Source organism: Metopolophium dirhodum, chromosome 1 (genome assembly GCF_019925205.1).
Source record: "Metopolophium dirhodum isolate CAU chromosome 1, ASM1992520v1, whole genome shotgun sequence".
Lineage (NCBI taxonomy): Eukaryota > Metazoa > Arthropoda > Insecta > Hemiptera > Aphididae > Metopolophium > Metopolophium dirhodum.
In genome coordinates, this window is record NC_083560.1 from 60,315,915 (window position 1) to 60,336,580 (window position 20,666).

Consider the following 20,666-nt stretch of genomic DNA (forward strand, 5'->3'; position numbering starts at 1 on the left):
TTGGTACTTAATGGCTAATATAATAGCATTAATTACCGTTAATGTTGATTCAATTTTTTTTTAACAAATTTTTGTTTATTGAATGTTGTCCAATTTTTCATTTCATTATCACTATTAACTATATATTTTTTAAGTTAATATGAACATAATAGTTTAAATATACAATCAATTATCGTTTAATTAAAAACTTAAAAAAATTGGCGTGCATTATCCAAAAATTGTCAAAATCTAGTTAAACAAACTTGTTTTCCTCTTCTCTACCATTATTTTACTAAAATGTCCGAGAGATACACTTATTATTATATCTCAATAATTCCACCATGTGTGCATTCTTTTTTCAATAAATTTGTATCTGATAATTAGTATTCAGTGCAACTTATTACACAGACTTGCGGTTACTTTTAAACAATCCAAATAATTCAATGTTTTTATTTTGTTAAAACAATCATACATTAATTGTATACTTTTTATATATAACGAGGAATACATCATTGTTAATTCCATAATATAGTAATAATCGTAGTCGGGTAAATAGAAACGGTCTATACCTATACTAATTACTAATCAACTAGATATTGCAAAAGTTTAGTCTTATTTAAACGTCGAAGTTTCTCCAAATTGTAAAACATATGACTATATTATGGTATAATACTATAATATAGTAATTTATTATTTTCAATTTCGATATATAATACATATATTATACGATCAAGTATTAAATTTAATTATAATATATATTCATAATAATAATAGTTTTGACACAGGTAAATAGGTTTATCAATATAATTTTCTTGGAATAAAAATTAACCTCAAGCTATAATTACAAGGAAATATAAACTACTATAATAATATTAACATTAAAAAAAACATTTAAATTATAGAAGATTCGTAATATATGTCAATATTTTTGTGCCAACAATTATTGTAAAAATATTTGTTCAAAACTAATGGAAAAAATTCATAGGTGTTAATTTATATTGGTTTTATTCTTTAATAGTAATTAACCTATTTTTTTTATATATAATTAGGTACTTATATATTCATAAATTTACCTAATGCAAAATATAATGACCAAATGATTATATTAAGATAAAATAATCAAATATGATCCAGTTGGTTGACCCTTAGTGTTTTCAATTAAAATAAATAAATATTTAACATCACATCAGATTTATGATAACTTAGAATTTATTCAATATAATAAAAATGTCGATCAAGTAAATATAAATTAAAATTCTAATAACATTGATTTACCGCGGTAAGTCTATAAAAAGGTTTTAATTAATTTCAAAAAAACATACAGGCGTATCTGTATTTGAGAGAATGAGGGTTAATGTCCATTTTAATAAAGTATACTTTATAATAGTTTTAGGTTCTAAGGAACGTACTGGTTGCACAATGGTGTTTTTATACCGACTTAGTTTTAGATTTGGAGCTGAGCGAGGGAGCCAGTGGTTTTACAGTTGTAATGTTCATGTCTGTATCTATATTATTACGTGATCAATTCTAACCATACCCTAACCTAACCTATTATTATTTTTAATCGCGTAACTGAATAAATTAAGGAAAATACCGGAAATGATTTAATACATTGGACAAATCGTTGGGGAAGTGCCATACAATATATAGCTACAGCAGATACCAAATTGTTGTGAAGAGCTACTTCACACCCCTCTTTTGAGAATAAGTGTATGGATAATTTTTCATCACGTTTAACACGAAGTCCTCCACAAATTTTATAGGTCACGGTGTCACCGTCTTGAATGCAGTAGATATACTATATATAATATACGTATATAATAAACTATAGTAACTTAAATTATAATAAAAAACACACACCTACAAAAGCATACGTTCAACGTGCTTTTCGCTTTCTCTTTTTAAATTTTAGACTACCGGAATCCATAAAAATTGGTCGATTATAAATTAATTAAAACTGTGTGTTCTAAACCATTGATATAAAAAAATAATATTTCAGCATGGGTAATTAATTTGACCACCAATGTAAAAATAATGTTAACGCTAGATTGAACGATTATCGAGGCTTATTAAAAAAGTTATTATTATTTTGAATTGTTATTGTTTTTTTTTTCAGTTTTAAAATTATTAAAACCAGGTAATTTTGGTCTTAAAAAATTTAAAAATAGTTTTAACTTATAACTAATATAATTACTTATTTTACAAAAAAAGTATGGTAACTTGGAGCATAAATGTCTTTATTTGATCCATTCATATCTAAAAATAATCTATGTTTTTATAGACCTTTATGTATTTAAACAAAATAATATCTATATGACAAATTAGATTTATCAATTAAAATACTGAATAAATTACCTAATAAAGAAATTAGGTGCTGATTAAGATACCTACATTATAATAACATTTATAAATAATTAATAAACAAAATAAACTTTTAGAAAATAAATATTTCATAAAATATAATTTGACAAATACCTAATACCAGTTTAAAATAATAATACCTAATGATTCATATAATTCTGTAATTAATAAAAAGTTGTGAAAATACTATAGGTACCACTATCACATTATAACCTAACCAGTAACCATATTATAATAACGTGCGCAAGTTAAGTTGAATAATATATACCGGTTTTATATTAACCTAATAGATTAATAAATAATATTGTATTAAATTATAATAAAATTTGTTAAATTAGATTGTAAATGTGTAAATGGTCGAAGAAATCCAATATATTTTTGGTGGATGTGTGATCCAACGATATTAATACAACAATACTCTGTAAGGTCTAGTTTTCAAGCAATTACATTTAAAATAGTTCTGCATGTGTAAGCAGGGTACTATTGAAACATTTGAAACTATAATCATCCTAACAATGCTTGATATTTTTAACCAGTCTTGACGCAAATGACGCTAAAAAGTTTTACTTACTAAGCAAAGATTGGGTACTCGCGCCAATCATATAGACAAATTGACGATGCAATACATTAGGCATTTATTTTTATTGTTATTTTTAATAACGTTTAATTTGATTGTAAATTCTAATGTACTAATGTAGTTTGACCATAATATTTTGCTTGTAAAATGTCAATCCCCTTTATCAAACTTAGCCATGCATGTTTTATTTAAATGTATCGACTATAAATAACTATTATAAGATAGGGTAATAATATAAATGATACAACAAAACAAAACTTTTAATATAATATAGTATATTTAACACTTAGGCCGGTTTTTATTTATTCATATCGAGCTGCTTATAGTATTCTATATGAAAAGCTTATAAACGCGTGGAATAATTTTCTAAAACATTTAGACTCTACAATCTATAATAATTTTAATCCGAACAAAAAAAAAATGGAAACTTGAAAAATATATTAAATTTTTTATTGTTATTATTAGCATGCAATCGAGAAACAGATCCCTCTTTATTATAATACATTTTTCTTTGTAACATAACTTACATTCGCAATACATTCGGAAACATAACATCCAAATAAAATATATAACAAAATGATTTGAAGCGTCTGATCCAGTTGAAAATCTGGGTGTGTGGACGTAACTGAGTAACTGACTATGATAATATAATATAGTATGCAACCGTTCGAGTTTGTTAATTTCTGTTGTGTCACTGCATCAGTAATAAATCGTCAATGAATGTAACACCTACCTACCGTAAACAGATAGCTTAAGTAAATTTATCGTGTAGTACTATGTTAGAGAATCTTCGAGAGTCGAACCGATACCATTCTCCACGAGCTCTCCAATATTTAAACGAAATCATATCACACGGCTCATTTATTTAGTTATTTTAATCAAACACCTTTTTTTTTTTTTTTTAAATAGTTTTTTTTTTTTTATTGAACAAAACATAATATTCACAATCTGTATTTACAAGTTATACAATAAGTAAATGTGATGGAAATTGATTTACAGGAGGGGGAAGTTGCCCATTGGCGACACCCCGTGGGAAGCGATTTAAGGAGAGAGTAGGTCCCTGCACCACTTCCTTTTCAGGCGCCTGGGTGGATTACCTGGAATTTGATTGGATGATAGTTGGGTAGGATTAGAGTGAGTACTGAATGTTTTGTGTGTTTTTTTGTAGGTGATTTTGGCAAGGTTGTTTAAGGTTGGAATGCAGATGTCTTTATGGAGTGATTCATTGGTAATATACCAAGGGGCACCAGATATTAGACGTAGACAAATGGACTGAAATGTCTGAATTGTTCTAGTATTTGAGGGTTTGGCTGACCCCCAAAGTTGTATGCCATAGTACCAAATGGGTCTTAGAAGAGCCATGTATATTATTCTTTTGGTTTTTAATGAGAGCTTTGAGCGGAGTAGGGGCCTGAGAAGGTGGAGTCTTGAATTGAGAGCTTTACGCTTGTTTTTTAAGTGTGGACCCCATGTAAGGCGTTTGTCAAGAATTAAACCCAAATAATTAGTTTAGAAGATGGAATTTGTGTATTGCCGATAAAGGTTGCGGGATATTCTAGGGATCGAAGTGTGAAAGTAATTTGAGAGGATTTTGATGGGTTTACTTGGATTTTCCAGTCGTGAAACCAGGTGTTTAGCACAGTTAGGTGGTTTTAGATTTTTTGGGCAGCTTGGATGGGATCATTGTCAGTAGCAAGGATAGCAGTGTCATCCGCGAACGTACCAAGTAGTGTGTTTTCGTTTAGAGGTAGGTCACTGGTGAAGACATTGAATAGGAAGGGAGCTATGTCACTGCCTTGGGGAACACCAGCAGTTGCTATTTGAGAGTTGGATAAGGCGCCGTTAATTTTTGTGACAAATGTTCGTTGGTTTAGATAAAATTTAATTAGTAGGTAGTACGGAGCAGGCAAGAAGGATTTTAATTTAAAGAGTAGGCCAGGGTGCCAAACTCGGTCAAAAGCCTGTGCGATATCTAGGAAAATACCAATGCAGAATTTTTTGCTCTCGAATGCTGATGAGATTTGATCGACGACTCGATGCAGTTGGTGGATTGTGGAGTGTTTATATTTGAAGCCGAATTGGAAATCAGGTATAATTTTATTATCTGCGGCAGTTTTTGTAATTCTTTTTAGTAGTATTTTTTCAAATAGTTTTCCTACGATAGACAGAAGGCTTATAGGACGGTAAGAGGAAGGGTTTTCGGGAGGTTTGCCTGGTTTGTGGATGAGTATTATTTGAGCATGTTTCCAGATAGATGGCATGTAAGGAAGGAATCAAATACCTATAGTAATAATATATGATTCTGATCCTGTACGGCATTGTCCGTTACAAATTAAATACCCATATATTTACCTTATACATTATAAATGTGCCTAAACTATACAAAGATATATTTTAAAACTGCAGTCGTTTTGGTGGTTGGTATATTTATATTCCCGCGATTGAACAGCCATAGTAGCCAAGCCATTGAGATGACTGTAGAATAATATAATTACACAATATTTATATATTATAGGCATTAAATTAACATTTCAAACATACTTATAATTTAACTATAAAAGAAATGAACAAAACCTAAAAAATTATAGTTTCAAATATAAGACGTGTTTTCAATGTTTGAACTGTTAAGACCGCTGCAAACACTATACATTTTTCATCATAACGACCTTAACGCACGACAAATATTAAGGTATTTCTATTTATAGTTCAATTTAAAAATATAAAGTTTTTTGATTTGGTATAGAAGTTTACTTTACATTAATACTTTTAATACTTATTCCAATTACACAAACATTTCTTTTCAGCCTAAAGCACATAATATTATAATGAGCAGCATATTTACCTATATCTTAGTATTAATTCTTAAATATACAAACTTCTATAAGACAGTTGCTACCCCTAACGATACCGGCTAACACGCGATCTATGTCCCGCTTTGTGTTATGTGGATTATAATAGTTATGCAAGTTAGGGATCGCGTTCTTTATCGTCGGCACCATTTCAAACGAACATACCGAGATCCCGTTTGTAGTAAGTGTATATACCTACAGCATAATAATATAAATTATAATTCATATTTTGCGAAATTCTATTGATGACTATAATATATTATTATGATATATATATTAATATCGTACACTAGTCATCTAGTATTCCCACCGATTTTCACAAAGTCACGATACACTTAGACGCCTATTATAATATTTCGAATCATACATCTCATAATATACGAACGGTGGCGCCGGTAATGCGTATATTATTTAATATTATTAAAACGGCCGCCGATCAAGTATGAGACAATATCGTACATTATTACATATCTACCTATATATATATATATATTATAATTATATAATATAGATGTACATTTATATATACAAATGTATGTAAATATATATATATATATGTGTGTATTATATCTGCGTCATCTCGAGTCATGAATATTTTTACCAACGCGGGTCGGAAAACCGTACCCCGCCGAGGGGATGAAGCTGTAGCGGATGGTGTGGCTGTATATATAGCTCATACATTATTATATCGTATATACGTGTTGGATATATATGTACGGGGTGAAACGCCTCGCCGGCCGTGGGGTTGCGACCGCGGGGTGGAGGACGCACGCGCGCGCCCTCGGATTCGGTCAAATAAATCGGCTCGAGAGCGGGTTGAGCTCGCACACGCACACACACACACAATCAAGAGGGTTATTGTTTAACCCGTTGTTAAGTAATTGTTATACCGCTGGGCGGGCGGAGGTGTACCTGGTTCCAATTAATCCGCGACCGCCCCCCCCCCCCCCCCAGAACGGTATTCCGGTCTCCTGTGGCCCGCCGACCGCGGCCAATTAAATAATCAAAACTCATTCACCCGACACCGATTGCGCACTTTGCCTGCTGCACAAGCACAACACACAGACGGGCGATGTGGTACACGCGAGTGTTTTCACCATATATTATAATATGTATATTGCGTACATTTGTTGACGGATGCAGTGTGTGGGTGTGTGGGTGCGCGTGTGCTAGTGTTCCCGGGGACCCACACGAGTGCTGTGTACCTATATTATGTACCGTCGAATCGTTTTCCGAAAATCCCATGTCGGAACGGTGGCTGTAAAAACGACTGTCGAGACCGTAATAATATTATTATTATAATCGTCCATGAATAAAATATTACACACGCGTGTTTAACGGAATGTACGAATGTATAAAGGTATCTAATGGGTTTACATAAATTGTACAAATCATACAAATTATTTTATATTTATGTGGAAATTGATCGAGATCATCGATAATACAAAAGGTATAGAATATTTGACATTGCTCGCGTCGTGTTTATGGTTTTATACTAATAAAATCTCATTAATTCAATTGTTTTTCATCCCCGATACAAAAGACAATACCGTTCATTGCAATATTGCCTTTTCGCTTTACACCGGTTTAAGTGGCTACGTTAATACATCGACTTCCTTATTAAGCATAAATCCTATAACTCAATCATTTTCTATGGATGACAACTCTTTGAGTATTATTTTTCGAGGTGGTTCATGAATGTCATTAGAAGCCTTGCGTTTACATTCATTACGTACTTCTTGGATTTAAATTTTCACTGTTTCTACTTGTTTGTGTTTAAGTGTGTTTATAGTTTTTTAGCAGATTCTTCATTTGATTGCATGTTGTAACCGAGGACGTATAATTTTTAATAAAACACCGTAAAACCACATTTCCACTATTTCACACTTTAAATTGTCTGTATTTTCAAGTAATAATCACTTGTCCTATTTATTACTATCAATAGTCTTAAGATCTTCTATACCTCATTAAAAACATTTAAATAAAAAAACAAAAAAGTCACTTACGTTTTAACCATTACATCGGTAGGTATTCACAAGACGGACTATATAATAACGAGCGGTGACTAAAGACTTAGAACGTGTTAGCAAGATTATTGCATGGTATCTTACTATCCTATCTTATCTTATCCGTTATTTAGCACTAAAAATAGTGCAAGTAAACAATTTTTTTTTCTGTTTAGATCACTTGTATTTTTTATTATGTAACCGGAATACTTTTTTGAACATGTCAATGTGTATTAATTTCGAGTATTGAACAAATAGTTCTATATATACGCTTATAAATCTTGATCAACATAAATCCAACATTTATGTAATCTAAAACAAATATTTATAACCACAGGTACGTTTACCAAGATGAGTAGAGTATAATATCCAATAGAAAACCGATCGCCTCCAGAAATTTGTTATAATATACTAGCCCAAAATTTGTCTTAATATTTTCTTTTACTGCCTCAGCCCTCAGGCATTCTACTATAACTATATTCTTAAATATGAATTAATTTATAAAATAAACATTAAAATATAAACTGTTTCTTTTAAATTCAATGTTGTGACAAAAATGGAACGAATAAGTACAATAATTAACCATTGTATAACATTGGTACAATTTGCAATATCCTGATGGTATATATATTATTAAAATTAGAGTATAAAGTGACAAATAAATAAACTCATAGGTATAATTTATAGTTTTTTAATATATATAATAATATGTATTACTATATGGATTACATTAACATAATATGCAAATTTGTTCTAAATCGCTTAAAAATGTATAGTTATAAACATCTTTATAAACAATTTAAAAAGCCGTAATAAAAAAATAATTATCAGTTACGTTTATATTAGGAACTTCGATATTTTTTTTTCAAATTGAATGAACCCCGAATGAAATAATTTTATATACTTTTCGGTGTTATAAGTGGCATTATCATAATTTTGGTTTTTCAATATTTTTATAGAACCTAGGGAAAAAGTTGAACCCGATATAATTTAGTTTTTAATATTTTTTTTTAATGATAGTGTACAAAGAGAATAAATGTTAATTAATTTCTTTCTGATAAGGTTTTCACATATTATATTTTATTAAAGGTCTTTACTACTAAAATTTATATATTCAGAAGTGGACAAGCCCACAGCCAACTTGGGAAATTTTCTAGCGGGACAATGACTATAGATGTGGCCACATTTAAGTCTAGTAAATAAGTATAGTATTCACTTTAAAAATAATAACCTAAAATAGCTTTATACAAAATATATTTCTAACCAACAATTTATTGTAATTACATGCAGAGGAAAAGTAATTTAGAAATATGTATGTATATCAAAAGTAGTCAATAATAATTGAATAAAATAAGCCAGGAGTATAATAACTAATTGAAATAAAAGTCCTGAACGTTTTATTATTTCACTAATTAAATGTATGGGCGCCAAACGACAATTATTATCTAATTACGAATGTGAGGTTTAAAAGAAAAACCGAATATTGAGCTGCAAATATGCAAGGTCACTATCGTAATTATACCTATACTAATATATTTTAAGAAAGGTACTAATCAAACTGTTTAAAGAAATAAAAAATAATACCAATCAAAATTGTATGTAAACCTCTAATTAAAAGCTTGGAATAGCTCTTAGAAAATATTAGTTTTGTTATCACAAGATAGGAAAAACATTTTTTTTTATGACAGGAGCTATTTTGTTATACTTATATATTTTGTACTGTTTTTTACTTCAAGCCCAATTAGTTGGTTTGTCTAAAACAAAAATATATTTTAAAAGTGACTATATAAGAAATATTATATAAAAAACTTAAAAACGATTTTTGATATTTCTTATCTGATCCTAAGTGTTCTTGGATATAATTAAGGGGACTTAGGTATATTTTAAATTGGGAAAAGACAATTAAGTTTATTGTAAATTGTAACCCATATCAATTTCACTTACATTTTCTGAACTTCTACTTGAACTATCTTCAATTAACTAATTAAGTTTATCATCCAGATTTCTGATGCTGTGTTGCAAAGTTATGTAAAACCATATATTATTTAAAGTTTAAACTGATCATATGTAATCACAATATTAAGAATATTAGTTATGGATTGGGTACAATTTAATGGAATGATCGTTGTATTATAAGTAAGTACATTATTATTGATTATGAACAATGATTCAATTAAAATATAATATAAGAAAATTAATAAGTGAATAAATCATATTACGTTTCTATATTTAAGGTACCTAATGAAAAATGTATACAATTATAAAAGTCTAATACAAATACTAACATGTATAGGCAACGATAAGTATAATTAATATAATACGATAAAATACATACATTTTTTTTAATTCTCAGATTTTTGATTCTTCAATTGTATGTAAGTTTATTTATTTATTGTAGAGATATATCAACACTAGTTTCCTCGTTAACTGTTAAGACGTCTCGGTAGGATTTTATTATTAAATTCAAAAATGTAAATCAAGAGTAATAGAATTTGAATTATAATATTGTTCATCAATAGAAAATATAAACTATAAACTTATTTTTCCTTAACTGTTCATTATCAACAAGATAATAATATGCATATAGTTATTAACTATTTATTAATGCAATTTACTAACCAAATACCTAATACTTTTGAGAAGTCATTAACTACCTATTTGAATCAGGAGAGTTAGAATGTCAATAATTATGTTAATCAATACCAGGAAATTAACAAAAAATTAATTATCTCATTATTATTATTTATAAAAAGATTTACACAAAAGTGGTATTTAATTTTAAATATTTTTAAAATTTTGACATTTATTAAAAACAAATAAATCATTTAAAAAAAAACAGAGTTCGGACCCAGTGATTAAGTTTTCAATTTTTACCTATGGAGTAGATTTCTCTTATAACTACTTGCTAAAAATAAAAATATAAGAAATAGGTTTATAGATATTTATAATATTATGTAAGATGTACTAATAAATTCTAGGGAAGGTATACCTATTATACAAAATACAAATAGTGTGTCACAATTCTTACCATTATTACAATCCAAAAATCGTGCTTTATAAAACAAGGAACCGTACTTATTTGGTCAATTTACTAAAAACTTGTCTTTTTTCTATATCTTTGACCTTAAAAGATTTCACTCAAACACAATTATTTCCTTCTTTTCGATAGCCCAGAAACGACCTCTACAATAGGTATCGTCGAACACGAAATGCGCCACACACCATATCATTTTATGTGTTATCTTCGAATCTTCGACTCGGATAAGGACTTTCTGTACAACAACAGATACACAAAATATATCCACCTCTGGGAGTCCTCTGGTTTCAAACACAATTACACAATTCACACTATAGACTATATAGCGTTAAAACATGTGTGAAGAGGAGGAAACGTTTGTAAATGACGCGTAACGTAAACTATATGGAAAGAAAAATGAATGAACTGCGATGGTTAGAATAATAGTCACTAAACATCAACAATTATTATAGTCTACTCGGTGCAGCACGATTGAGTACTTCTTAACTTTTTACTTGCGCGACACGGTGTTAAATGGATATGATAGTTATATCGTATCGAAATAAAATATTCATCAGGGCCATGATACAAAATCTTTTAATGTAAATTAGAGAAATCAATATATTATATTATAATATAAATATATATTTTTTTATAATTTATGAAAAGTTACCTATTAACCTATTAGTAAATATTTAGGAAACTTAACCTGAAAATTGCCAATATGTAAGTATAAAAACAAAACTAATAAAAGCTGAAAGTTAATAGTAGGTACCTAAATCGTTAGGTTGGAATGGTTGGATAATTGTTACCATAACAGTATAGATAAACTCAATAACTCCTTAATACCCCCCCAGTCTTGGTGAAATCAGAATGCAAGGTAACCTACCTCATAATTTTTGTTACCATATACAATAAGATTTTAAATTAATCCATATATGGTTACATAAATACAATATAATACTTATATAGGTAACCCAAAAACTTAGTAGTTAATCACTGGATCATGATAATAACGATTGGAGTTCAATAACCAAAAACTAACAAAGACTCAGTCAGTAAATCACAAATTTATAATTTAAGTTATTGATAGTTGAATCTTTGATAGGATAGACTATTATTTTCAATAACTGAGAGAACCAAAACAAGTGTTTTAAGCACAATATAATATATTACCCTGAATTGTTTACATTATACTGTATTAGTATTAAACATATTATATTTTGATCGTTCTAAACCATTTACAAAACGTTTAAAACAACACAGCCAGTGTCAGCGCTCATCAAGACATGATTATTCAAATTTTAAGAGTCTCTTTTTGATTATAATATATTATTATGTTGATTAAAAATATTAACTTTTGAAAAATATTTAAAAAACAATATTAAATAACCATGAACAAAATATATCATATATAATAGAACGGTACGTAAATAGGTAAATACATAGTTTCCAAGTCGCCAACTAGATCGTTATTGGGTAAGTCAAACATTATTTAGAATTGCCTCTCTGCAGTTTATCATCGTTAGGTATCGAGTTTCATGATATCCGTGATAGAGTTCGTGATAACCGATAAATATTTTCTATAATATTCATTATTACGCCTACTATAAAAATGTCCATTATATTTTTTTATATAAAATTGTGAGTAACAGACAATTACCTTTGACGGGTAAAACAATGTGATGATTCCAAATGAAAAAATTGTCAGAATAAAATAAGATAAGATAATTCTGTCGATTGTATAGCATATTATATTATGTACCGTTACTGTTTTTGCAGTTTTAGATTTTCTAATTTTAATACTTATCATTTGGATTTGTATATTTATGAATACCATACTTATCATTTTTAATATTATAATGTGCACCGGTTTGTACGTACGTTTCGTTTTATACACTTTATACGATAATTAATAACACTCATAACATTATATTATGACGGAACCTTAAAACATACAAATTAATACGTTCCAGGTGCGGTGACCACTCATACATACATATGGTTGTAAATTTAATAATATTATGTAGCCTACAACAGACCACGGCTGAAAATTGTACACTAAATTCCAATTATGTTTATGTAAAATTATCTACCGACTTCCATTTAAAATGTATACTTTATTGATAGTATTAATCACGATTTTTTTTAAATCATCTGCCTTGGCATTTTTTTCTATTCGTCAAATATATATAGATATGATGTAGTGTTACATATTATACTATTATTTTTCATTGATTAATTTATTTTGTTTATCCATCACTATTTATAGTGGCTATATTTTGTTCACTCTTACTCGTTCGCATTTTTCTTTAAATAATTACCCCAAATTCAAATATTATACTGTTTCATTATATATTTTAATAATTCTGTGACAGGATAGAAAATTTTTTAAAACAAATTGTAACAAAAAAACAAACAAATCGATTTACATGATGTTTACTTAAGATAATACAATGTATCAATCATTAAACATATTATTACAATTGAATAAAATGATATGATTATTTATAAATAATTTATTGTACCATAACAGTAGGTAATATAATACTCGTTACCGTATAGGTATATACTATATATGGTTATGTTGATACTGATTTGACTAATATTGATAAACTTTAAACAGTAGCATACAATAATAGTAACCAACTATACAATCAGTACTTACCAAATTGTAAACCATTGTACATGTAGGTATATCGTATAATATAGTAATACAAATGTTTGAGTACATTTCGAAATTAATTATACACAAAGTATAACGTTATTATCTAATCGGCTTTTTTTTTAGGTAGATGAATTCACATAAATCAAATATTTGATTCGATAACAACATTATAATATTATATTATTATGTGGTTTTTTTTAAAATTGTTTTTATTATTATTGTGGCTCCGAGTAGCTCGACATTGTTGTGAATGAACGCGATACATAACGTTTACTTATTATTCTAATACTCTAGTAAGACATCAATGACGTATAGTCTATACACTAAAATGAAATGTATACGTGGATACATTACTAAATCATTTAAATCCACAGATATATAAACATGTTTATGTATCTGTATTTAAATCTCATATTCTATACTATATTCGATAATAATATGTTAATTCAAATGTTAATTTTCTAATGGAAAATGTTAAGCAAGTTATTATGATGACTCGTTATAATTCAACCAAAAAACGGGTGAATGGCGTAAGAGACACAACTGTTAAACACAAGTACACAATGAATATAACTAAGAAACCTTCAAAGTAGACTGTACATAGATAAACACCAGAATGGGGAGGAGATTGCATAGAGAAAACAAGAAACTTTGGTGAGGATAATGTTGCCGGTGAATCTGCCTTCGTCCTGAAAACATGGAGTCTACAGCTTACATTGTTGGACTTATCGTATTTGATATTCTGACTTGGACTTATGATTTATTTCCTTTAAATTAGAGATATATATTGGAATTATAACAGATATTGTAAGACATTTCATAAGCTTTAATTTGATACTAAAACATCGTTTGCGTATATGATGGCAGCAATATCAAGGGAGAAAAAGTGTTTACAGAATAAAAAATAAAAATAAATAAACATCATTGTAAAACCATTATACGGTGCGCCTCAATTATAATGAATAACTTACAATATTTATCTATTTTAAAATTACTATTTTAATTGTATGCATAATACATAATATATTATACTCAACGCAGATTCTCTTGACTTTTAGTTCTGTTTAATTTTAAATTATAAAATAATACATTTATACATATTGTAAATTATAATTTATAATAACAAGAGCAATCAAATGTATAATAATGGATTATAAACGCATTATAATTTCAACGTTGCATAAAAAATGACACGGAAACGTGATTCGTTTAGTATAATATTTGTAATTAGCGGAATCGTTCTCCGTCAAATATACATTTGAATGGTTGATTTGAATCTGAAAGGTCATAACCAAAAACAAAACCCCATACCAAGCTATGCCCATATACCTGCACAAGCCCGTATTCGCTGCTTCGATGGAGCAATTTACGCATGAAGGTACGATACTAAATTGTATAAAAGCTCCTAAAATTCGTTTTTATTCGATAGACTTTACATATTATAATATAAAAACTTTAAATCGGTGTTCAATATAAGAGTTTCTGGAATATATTAATAAAAAAAAAATTGTTTTTGATTGTTTTAATATCAACCACGGTTATTAGATTACAATTATTTAAACAGTTAGGACTTAGATTAATTAGATATAGGTGTGTTGTGTGTATGTAGTGATATATGTATACATAAGATTTACATTATATTAAGTTGTACAATTTATTTTTTTTTTAAAGAAAGTAAAAATATACAAATATTAATATTACAAATACACAGGTTGCAACCTAGTATACCTACTCATGGACCATCGTGGTGCGCTTGGTTCGAATAACAAAAGAAGGTAGACAGGTAGTATCTATAATTTTTAGTAATCGCTTCTTACACCTTTGACCCGGACACGGTTGCAGTATAATAATACAATAACTGTATGTATTCATTGTATGTATGTGTCTCACAGAAAAATGACGACGGTGCAGCGTAGGTTTGTATCATTTTATGGAGTATTGCTTATTGTTTTCCCGACAAAAATCATTATACTGAACGCTTTTTGTTCCGTTAATTAATTATGCGTTGTAAATAAACCGTTTTTGATATAAATTTACAATGTATTGCATAAAAGGGTATAAAATCAAAGGCGGATGTACTTGTCCACTTTTAATCACTACCGCTATAGTTGAAAATTATGTTTTCCTAAGCATTAAAGGATTTTAAAGATTGCTTGACGAGCGAGTTAGGATTAGTACGGTGTGTTTGTGTGTGGTGATTATTGAGGTCGTATAGAAAAGTCAATATTTTGTTTTTAAAATATAATAATATAATATTATGTCTCGTATTCATCTTAGTGTATAGAATGTTGCATTTCGGGTGATTACCCGCGACATAATTTAAAGTTATATATACATATAATGTATACGTAACAACAACAATAATAATTAATACCTATGCGATACGTCTGAGGTCTAAACTCGGCGCGCCGGACGTTCACAGCAATAATAATTCGTGCGTGTGCAGTATATACGCTTCAAGTGCCCTGTAAGACTAAATGTATAGAGACTTCGTCTGTGTGTTCAGCGACATCAGACGCTAAGTTTTCAAAGTGTATTACAATATTGTATTACACGACGCTATAATATTATGCCGTCGCCGCGTTCCTATTCAACGGTATCAAGACGCGTGCCGAAATAATATAATAATAATAATATATAGGTACGCGTGTAATAGTATATGGTGATGGCATGCCGTCCAGAAACGCGGTTCAAGAAACCGATCATCGTGTGCGATATCGTAATAATCTCGTCAAACCCTCTGACGGCACGGCGGAAAAAGAGGGTCGGAGGAATTTCCACGCGCACACATACGTATATAACATTTGTACGCGGCATCACGATAATCTATCGGCATATTTCACGGTGAATTGAATTTGATTGAATTTCCCTTTAGCCGCGCCCGTCACGGTCCCCGGTGCAGTGCAGCCCATGTGCAATCGTATATTATAATAATATTATATCATACCCGTTACGACACCACGTGGGCCGCGTGAGACGACGAACATATTATATACCCTTTTTGTGTGTTGTTAACGCGGCGTGGCGTTTCGTTTTCGTCCGCTCCGAACGGGTGGCGGCGGTTTGCCGCTGTGCAGACTTAAAAAAAAAATTGTAAGCGCGCGTGAAATCAAATTTCTCAACCCGTCGGCCGCAGCAGATAGTGCGTAATCGTCGAATCGATATATTATTATTATACTGATAGACCCATAAAGAAATGAACTGATAGCACGGATACTACAGTTAGCAAAACATTTAGCGTGCAACTTGGTCCATCATTAGGCACATTAATATCGAGGGAGAAAAAAGTGTTTGACGGCAAAGGTCGTTTTTAGAGAAAGATAGACCAATATTGTAGTAATGTTTGTAGTAACTCTTTTTAGAGTAAACTATTTATGAAGAGTGGCTATCATTAAAATATCATAACCTTTAGCATAGCCATCATAATATGCACAGGTATTGTTATAACAACGCGTGTTGGCACTTGGCAGCCCATAGCAATATGTATAATAGGGAACGCGAAGTCCGCATTATACTGTTAAAGTGTCTATGGCTATATTAAACAATTCACTATGATATAAATTATAAACCACTGCAGAGGCGCACAAGAGGGTGTCGGTTGACACAATTATTACCTATATCGAAATGATTGTGGGGTGTGTGGCTAGTCAATTTACTGGTGGATTATTTCGTTATGATATGAACTTACTAATATAGGCCACCTCTATTAAACTAACGATATAAATTTAACAAAATTAATAAAGAACATTTTTTTTCTTTTATACGTAGGTATATATTTTATAATAAGCGGTGAGTATGTCGTGAGAAATATTGACACTTTTTACAGAAAATGAGTTTGCGTCCCTGAATTAGGACTATTCGTAAGTTGTAGAATACGCTATACACCAATAATATGTTATACAAACCGCGATAGGAAGCGTTTTACTTTCGTATAATTTTTTTCTGTATGAATATAGCTGTGTGTAAGACTAAATGCTGCAGAGACGTTTATTTTTATTATTATTATTATTATTATTATTATCATCATCATCATTATATTACTGCACAGATGGACATTCCGGGTCTTGTGATTTGTTTTTTTTTTCACGTGACACACAATGTGCAAATAATAGACGTATACTCAAGATAGTTGTGATGCGATGTTTATCGACAAAACAGCACGATGCTAATAATATAAAATTCTCATCATTTCTAATATTATGTTTATTTTAAATACACATATTATTATTATTATACGCATTTTTGCTTTCGTCACATATTCAACCCAATACAAAAAGATTGACTGTACTTGCATTGTGTATTTCAAAACAGCTGTATTATAATATTCTATTCCAATCACACTTGCGGCGTGCGTACACATTATATGTAGGTATATACCTATATATATATAGTATTCATATTATACGTAAGTATATTAATAATAATATAAATATGAGCGAAATATTTGTTGACAATTATTGTGGAAAAAATTCACACGCACGTAAACGACTTTTTTTCGTCCGGAGCTCATCGTTGAAGTGTGAGAAAATTATACTTATTGCAAAATGGACACGAAAACGAGCAATTTTTCCTGCGAAGGCGCCCTGCTACTGTGTTCCGCCGGGATATTAAATTACCATAAAATGATGTTATGTTATAGTAAACAACATACTGCGAATAAAAAAACCATCATTCCAACGCTGAGTATAATTATTATATTATTAGATATGTGTCATACCTCTTGTAGGTAGGTACATCTTTTATAGATATGAATACTATATGTCGAATTGTAATTTTGAGTAAACGTTTTTGCCGATTTTGCTTGTGCGATCGATTACACGAACACGATTTATATATAGCTATTCGGTATAGGGGGAACGAACCTTTGGTAAAATAATTGAAAAAAAAAAATTCAGAATCGAATTCGCGGTACTCGGATTGAATTTTTTTTCGTTGTCGAAAATCTTTATAGGCAGCTAAAAGTATTTTTGTACGCACATAGGACGTAAGCTAAATGTGCATAATATTGTATATTATATTATACCTACGTCCTACTTGTCACTATTGTGTACGTACTCGGGTACTCCAAATTATACCGACTGCAGAGTCCAAAACATTTTGTATTCTGACACAAATTTTTTGTCGAAATCTCCATACAAGTTCGATGACTAAGTTTGAAATTTCGCTGTATATAATTACACACAACTGTAATATAATATGTTTATTATATTATTATATCTCACAAAAGTTTCGAAGTTTTTTTTTCAAGACGCCTTTTATTATTATTTTCTCCGAATAAACGTTCAGTCGATCCGTTTCCCATCGCGAGTTCGTCCCGCGTCGGCTCCATTTTTTTCGCCGGGTAGGAACGCGCACATACTCTCTGTCTCTCTCTCACGCGGATAATTATTATAATATTATAACTGAATAAGTTACGAACCAAACCGCCGCTTTATAAATCACGTATTTATAATTAACCCACTATGTCATCCGTGAACCGTGACGTGTTTCCATTTAGTATATACAGTTATAATAGCGTTTAATACCATAATAATGATAATAATAATAAGGGTGTATGTGCGAGAACCTCTCTCTTTCCACCCTCTACTTGGGGGTGGAAAGGGAGTGTGTCGCGAATATCGTTAAATTTTCGTCCCTTAACTATATACGCCGTTAACATCGTATCGCGGACGCGCTCCGATAACAATATTTTAATTTTCACTACGGCTCTATACCGTATAAAAAACAGCAAACCTAATCACTGACCTTTGACAAAAATCCGAATATAAATTATACTGCGTGATAACAAATTGAAACCAAACATGAAACGCTATTGTGCGATTAAACATACTTGACAAAAATTTTTATTCATAGACTATATTGATCTGTTGACTTCGATCGTATATAATATTATAATTATTTTAGACTAGGTTATTCTCTACGCATGCTCACCCCCTTTTTTCCTTCAAAAACGCAATTGTCCAAAATCTGATTTTTGGAATTTTTAAATACACTTGTGTATTGAAGCTTCACTATGTCATGAAGCTTTTGAGATTTTTTTGTACTACACTACTATCTACTTAAGAAATGTCCAATTGATATCAATAAAACTTTTTTTTAGTTGAGAACCCTCCTTTTCTACTGTAAATTATTTAGCAGATAATTTTTCGGAAAATGGTGACGTATCAAAATCAAAAATTGGAAAAAGAGTTATGAGCTATGGTGATTTGAAAATTGTAGTAATTAATAATAATTTATCAACAACAGTTATAACTTGTAAAAATAGTACGAGGAAATACTAGATAAAATATTCCATCTATTTTATATTTTTGTAAAATCGGTTTTCAGAACTATTGTCCTTATTATAAACATTTTAATAACTAAGAAACCATACTCGTTCAAATTTTGAACTATAGCTGGTACTTACCTACATTAACATTTTCAAAAAATTATCCACTAATTAATTTACATTAACAAAGAAGGTTCGCATTTGAAAAATGGAAGTTCACATCACTATGAGACACACTTTATGTAACACAAAATATCTCAAGAATTTGAAAATGTGGCCTTTAGTGCATATATATATATTAAAAAATTCCAAAAATCAGAATTTGAATAAATTAATTATCAAAAGAAAAAATGAAGCTAATATCATGCTTGGTGAAGAACTTTGTATATTATAAACTATTATCAATGGTTATTACACAAATTAATGTTCCTACTTCCTATACAACAAGTTTTAAAATGTTTTATCCGCGTTATCATCAAATATGCTCTAAACAATTGTAAAACTAAGAAATATACTCTTACAACTAAAAAATATGCGCTATAAACTATTAATATTTTTTTCCCTAGTGTCTTGAAACTAATTTCTGGCTTACTTAGCAATAAATCTAATAGTGTAATAGTCTACAAAAAATGCAACAACTCCCTAATTGTAACATATCGAACGTCTTCATTCATTCAGTCCTTATGAAAGGTTAAGCAAAACGTTCGAATTGCACTCGGGTTAAAAACAGATATTGTTCGATTTAAACTCGGTTCGATCATTCTATAGAACTTACAATATTTTAGTTGAAAATAGGGCATTTGTGTGTGTCGATTGATTTAGTATGACGATGTCATTATTATACGACGTAGGTAAATAATATTTAGAAATAAACGTAAATTATTTGTATATTATTATTTTGAAATTGTAACCAAATAATTTAGTAATTAGATTACTACAGAA